Raw genomic sequence first — 5,543 nt, forward strand, 5'->3', positions numbered from 1 at the left:
GGAGGCGTGGACGACTACACCTGTAGGAATGCAAAATTTAGGTGCAATTTTAATTTAAAGTAAACTGTAGGAGCGAGATTCGTAACTCTAATCAAGTCGAGAAGGTTATATGCGTCCCAGACACTTGACTGCCTTGCGAGCGTCTGCTTAGCACAGCAGAAACTATTGTGAACAATGAGAGGAGATCGCTATGGCCGGAGAATATCAACGAACCTCTTTGCCTCTGCGGCTGAAGTAATAATTTATAAGTGTGGGTGTTGTTTGACTTTTCTCAACCAACCATCAAGGTTCATTTAAAAGCTTAAATTGTACTGCGCCGTTTATTACATGTCAGCAGAGGAGAAACGCTTAATTTTTACTTTTTCTTTAATATGCATAGAAATTACCAAAATCGATGAATTAATCGAGTAAAGGGTGGCGATTAATCGGGTTAAAATTTTTTTAATCGACACCCAACCCTGGATGTGACGTGGTTTGTGTAATGAGGTAAGAAGTCGGTAACGAATCATGTGGTAAGTTTTTTCTAGTTTGGAAGGCAATGTTATAAAATTTCGAAAGAAAGAAAATAGGCCATAGTAAGGTAAATGCGTCACGTCAGGATGGCCGAGTGGTCTAAGGCGCCAGGTTTAAGCTCTGGTCCTCGTAAGAGGTCGTGGGTTCGAACCCCACTTCTGACATACCACCGTAGTGATTTTTTTTTTCTTTAGTTTAATTAACGTGAAGCGAAACTGAGGTAAACAGGAACGTGTGCTTATCAGACTAGCATTAAGACCTGCATCACGGCAGCCTTTACATTGCTTTTTCTTGCATAATATGACCGATTTTAGAATAATACGTTTAGAAAACGATGGACCCCCAGATATACTCCGAATTCCAGCCAAAATTTGGGTAGTATCGGTTTCTAAATTTCGCCCTTTTAGGAAAAAGAACAAAAAAAAAAAAACACGCTCCCCATATATTTTCTGGCTTCCACCTTTACCTTCAACCCAAGATAAACAAACAACATAAAATAGGAGAGGAGTGAGCGCATAATGTCTGCGAACAAATGGTGAGCACATCTACTGTAAACGCCTTATTTTTCGCGGGCTCAGTATTTCGCGATTTTGGTCAAAGCTGAAGTTTTGGAATAATTCGGGGGTTCTAATTTTCGCGAAGCGATGGGATTTCAATATAGATTCCAATATGTTTATATTTTACTGGAATTGTTCGTGAGACCTGTTTTTCGCGAATTGTAGGCGATTCGCGAAATTCATGAAAATTAGGTCCTCACAAAAATTAAGTCTTTTACAGTATATGACCAATATTTTTGGTAAGTCCCGCGAGGCACGCTGTCAATATAATTTTTACTAGCACTTCAAAATATTTTATTATGCAAATAATGCAAATTCGCAGCATAGTTTTTATTTTTATTTTTCGCTGCTTCCTTTTTTGTGTGTTTATTAGCCGCTTCATACTTTTTCCGTCTCCGACTGTAGGGTGCAGTTGTTCCACGGAATGACATAAAAAAATATGTCGATAAGCCGCACTTAAGAAAAATAGCAAACATCACGGCAAGGCAGCAGGGGAAAGTGATGTCCTCTCGATTGCAGCCAACATATACGTCCGCTTATGATTCCACACAAACAACTTTCTTAAAAGTTCTAACATTTCCAACAACTTAGTTTCTTTGTTCATGCTCTACGGTCTAAGAGTATGAGTTTATACGTTCCCGGCACACTAAAACCCAATACAAAAAGAAAATATTATTTTATATTGTAAGCTTTACTGGGACCCTCATTGGAGCACAATATGTTATTGTTTTTGTTTGTTTCTTGTTGAGAAAAAAAGAGACAACGAAAATGCATTTATGTATTTTTTTTCCTATAAAGCCGTTTTTTCTTGTTTTTTTGTTTTTTTTTTAAGTTGGCGGATAGGCAAAGGTTCTTTGAGACGCCAACCAGAGTGGCAATAAAAGTCGAGTAAAATTAATGGTGTTGACTCGATTGAAAGAAGCGCGCCGTTAGATTGAAATGAAGTACCTCAAATACCTCCGAACTTAACACGGAGCACGTCTTAAACATCTGCACGGAAAGTGCAGAATGAAGGCTGACCTAGGGTAAGCGGTATACACTGGCTCTGTATGTAGGCCGGCGTATCCACCTCTAAATAAAATAGCAGATCAAGAAACGCAGAAACAACCAAAAAAAAAGGCACGATATCGCTTTTAAACACGACATCGTTTTTATGTTTAGTAGAGAGCTTTAGTACATCATTCCGATAGCTCCGATAACGGTAACCGATAATAGAACTATGCATGCTCAAAGGCGTCGGCGGACTATCGGGTATGGTTATCGGAATCATCGGAACGATCTACTAAAAACCCCTAGTGCCTAAGAAATGCAAACAATTCTTACGTTTTGGGCCTCTCTGCCGATTGCCCTTTTTATATTATTGTCTATCAGGGATAAGCAGTATTTCAAATACAAGTATTTGAAATACGTATTTCAAATACTTTATGTATTTTGAATTTGTATTTAATTACAAACTGGGTATTGTATTTGGCGTGTGTATTTTAATACTAAAACGTGGGTATTTCAAATACAATTGTAATTAAATACAATTTTGTGGGCGAAAATACATCCCTCAGATTTATTGTCTCTGTCCAGAGCAGGAAGAAAACTACGTTCTGCACCGAATGCAGTGTCTCTCAATCAAGCACAAGCGTTTAGTGACTTTGTGATTACGGTGCTAGTCCAGGGCAAGAATAGTGACGAAATCGACGTTCACAGGCAGACTGGCTAAATAAGCGCCTGTAACAACTTGTGATGCTTTCCAGCCTGATTTCCATCCATATTTTCGTCTGGAACATTCTAAATGCGCGGGTTGTCCAGATGTTCGTAACTGGTGCGAGTTGCAACAATAAAAAATTCTCTAGATAGTGCTGCGCGTCTTGGTCGTCTCGGTTCTTTGTTGATCTATAACAAAATGTAATAGGCAAAAAAAAAAAAAAAGCTGCTTGAAGTTCTGTACTTTTTTCATCTATTACGTCCAAGCTGATTACATTTTTTTTTTAAATTATATTTCTATTACGTTACTAGAGCCTCGCACACTAACTCCCGAGTGTGCGACGCAAAATTAAAATGAGATACCCAGAAACCCGTTGCAGGTGCCCTGAAGTTGCTGACGCAAATTTTGAGGAATGTATTTGGAAAAATATTCGGAGAAGACCAAATACATTTGGTTGTATTTGTATCTTGTATTTAAATGCTTTTCTGGAAATGTAATTCGATTTGTAATTATATACATTTTTGACGAAGTATTTTGTATTTGTATTTCGATACATATTTGCATGTATTTTGCCCATCCCTGTTGTCATTACACACTTGTGTCTTTTTTCTTTCTGTCTTTTTTTACGTTCCAAGAGTTGTTTTCTTTCTTCTTTTTCTATTTTTTTTTGTCTAGTTCACACATTTGCCACTGCTTATGACCGAGTGCGTTTCCTCCTCTTTTGATCTCTTAGGGCGAGAGCGACGAGAGAACACACCGGCGTCATCTAATGTGTGGTGTAACGATGACGCGTATTCCAAATTTGAGGTGACCAAAAATTTATGCATAATTAGTTTTAGTAAGGAAGCGGGTGATATAGTGAGTGACTCCTAAGTATGTTAGAGATGAGGACACAGACAACAGTAGCACGGTTTCGACAGAGAGGAATCGAGAGATTTCGATGGTCGAAGCCCGTATTCGCTGCGCCAGATATCGGCAATTTATGGCCTTTGACTGCGAAATGCCGTTGTTTTTTAGTTCAGCAAAAAGAAAAAAAACGCATAGTTTCTTATGCACTCAGGGTCGAATTACTTAGGGTTCAAAGGGTTCAAATGCACGAGCACCCAGGCCAAAGGTTTCACACTTTGCCAATTAAGTGCATGAAGCATGATAGGCGTTGCAGTTACATGTCATCAGGACTGTCCCTACACCATCAAGCGCCCTGGGCAAACTCCGGCCGTGACGCTCCCCCCCCCCTTTTTTTTTTCTTTTATACGCCCTTATCTACAGGATGGGCCGTAAAGACCACCACATATGGCACGCCTTGCAAATTCGAAGTACAAAATGCACCTACCTGAAGTTTGGCACGCAAACGTAGTTTTGCAAGAAGTTTTCCGTCTAATTTGATCAAAGCTTAAGTGAGTGGTGGTAAAATATTAAAAATTAAGCGAAAATGGCGGTCGTACAATTTTTTTTGCATGTTTTTAGGTGGTTATTGTTCGTATATTTTGTTAAAAGTATTAATTATCGCTTTTATCTCGCTCACCGCCAGCCTCTGCTATTGGTTTTGAGCGTGTTTGCGTTCAGCAAGCCACCCCCGAACGAACTAAAAATGCACGGCCGCAGTTTTTGCTTTGTTTCTAAAATCGTACCGCCGCCGAGTTGAGCTCTAAAAATATTTGACATGAACTACCTCAAATACCTCAAATACTTTTTCTGCGAAAAGACGTTCGTGTGCCCAATTTCAGGTTTGTACGTTCGGAATTCGATTTTGGCGAGACATGCCAAATGTGCTGGTTCTCACGACCACTATAGTTACAAATTCAAGTTGTTAGTAAACATCTAAACATGTGAGTTGTGGCCCAACACGAGCGTTTTGTTGGACGATCACCACATTCCAAAAACGAACGGCGATCGAGCATATAACGTCGTGTTGGGAGCCGCGCACAAATAAATCAAAGAGCTAAAAAAAATTCAAGATGGGTGCGGCGGTGCTCCTCCCCCCACCCTAGATGGCACCCTGGGTGACCCCCCGCACCTAGGGCCGGCGCTGCATGTATTCAGAAACCTTGCAATGCGAAAGAAAAAAAAAATTGGAGGACACCAATTAATTGTGCCACAATGTATATCTCCTTCAAATTGATAAAGAACACGTTTAAAATTGTGACTTATTATTTCTGTATAGTTCTCTTTTATCGAATCATCGAACACCGGACCTAAAGTATCGTTTCTCTTCTCCCTCCCCCAGCCTGGTGAGAGATTTTGGCAAAGCTCCGGACACGAGGCATATCACTGGTGGCCAAGTACGTGGGCTACAAGCGCGAGCTTCCCAAAGTATTCTGCTTTTACCACGTGAATTACCCTGCCGTAGAGGTTCACGATTCCCTTTCTATGGGAAGGGAAACAATTGTACAGTCCAGTACCTGACTTCAACTTTCCTGTGATTACACAGTTCGCATCAGAACCGTACTAGAAAAGCGGCAGACGCCTCCGTCTTGGCGTCGTCACGTGCGCCTCGTGGAATAGAGTATGTCGCGTTCGTTCTGAGACTCTGCAAGAGATGCGAGCTAGGTGGCACTGCGTACGTTGCACAGCCATCCAAGAGATGAGTGGGCACTCTATGCACTCCTCATGACATTGAGCGCTCACCCAAGTCACCAAACCCCAGCGAGGCCTCTGTGGGTTTTCAGTCTTCAGTGCCCCCGCCGAGACTCCCAGGTGTCAGGACGACATCCCATCGTCTTGGCCTCGAGTGGTGCTGGACACCACTCCCTCCCCAGTGAGGCGTCCCCTCCTTC

At 41.2% G+C, this 5,543-nt stretch overlaps 1 non-coding gene across 1 annotated transcript; it reads left to right on the forward strand.

The window, feature by feature from the left end:
- The first annotated feature begins 593 nt into the window (after positions 1–593).
- Positions 594–677, forward strand: Trnal-uaa. The gene has a single exon. It is a non-coding gene; the product is annotated as a tRNA-Leu (tRNA).
- The last annotated feature ends 4,866 nt before the right edge of the window (positions 678–5,543 follow it).

The sequence above is a fragment of the Ixodes scapularis genome, unplaced genomic scaffold, assembly GCF_016920785.2.
Source record: "Ixodes scapularis isolate PalLabHiFi unplaced genomic scaffold, ASM1692078v2 PGA_scaffold1__304_contigs__length_218370807, whole genome shotgun sequence".
Taxonomy (NCBI): Eukaryota; Metazoa; Arthropoda; class Arachnida; order Ixodida; family Ixodidae; genus Ixodes; species Ixodes scapularis.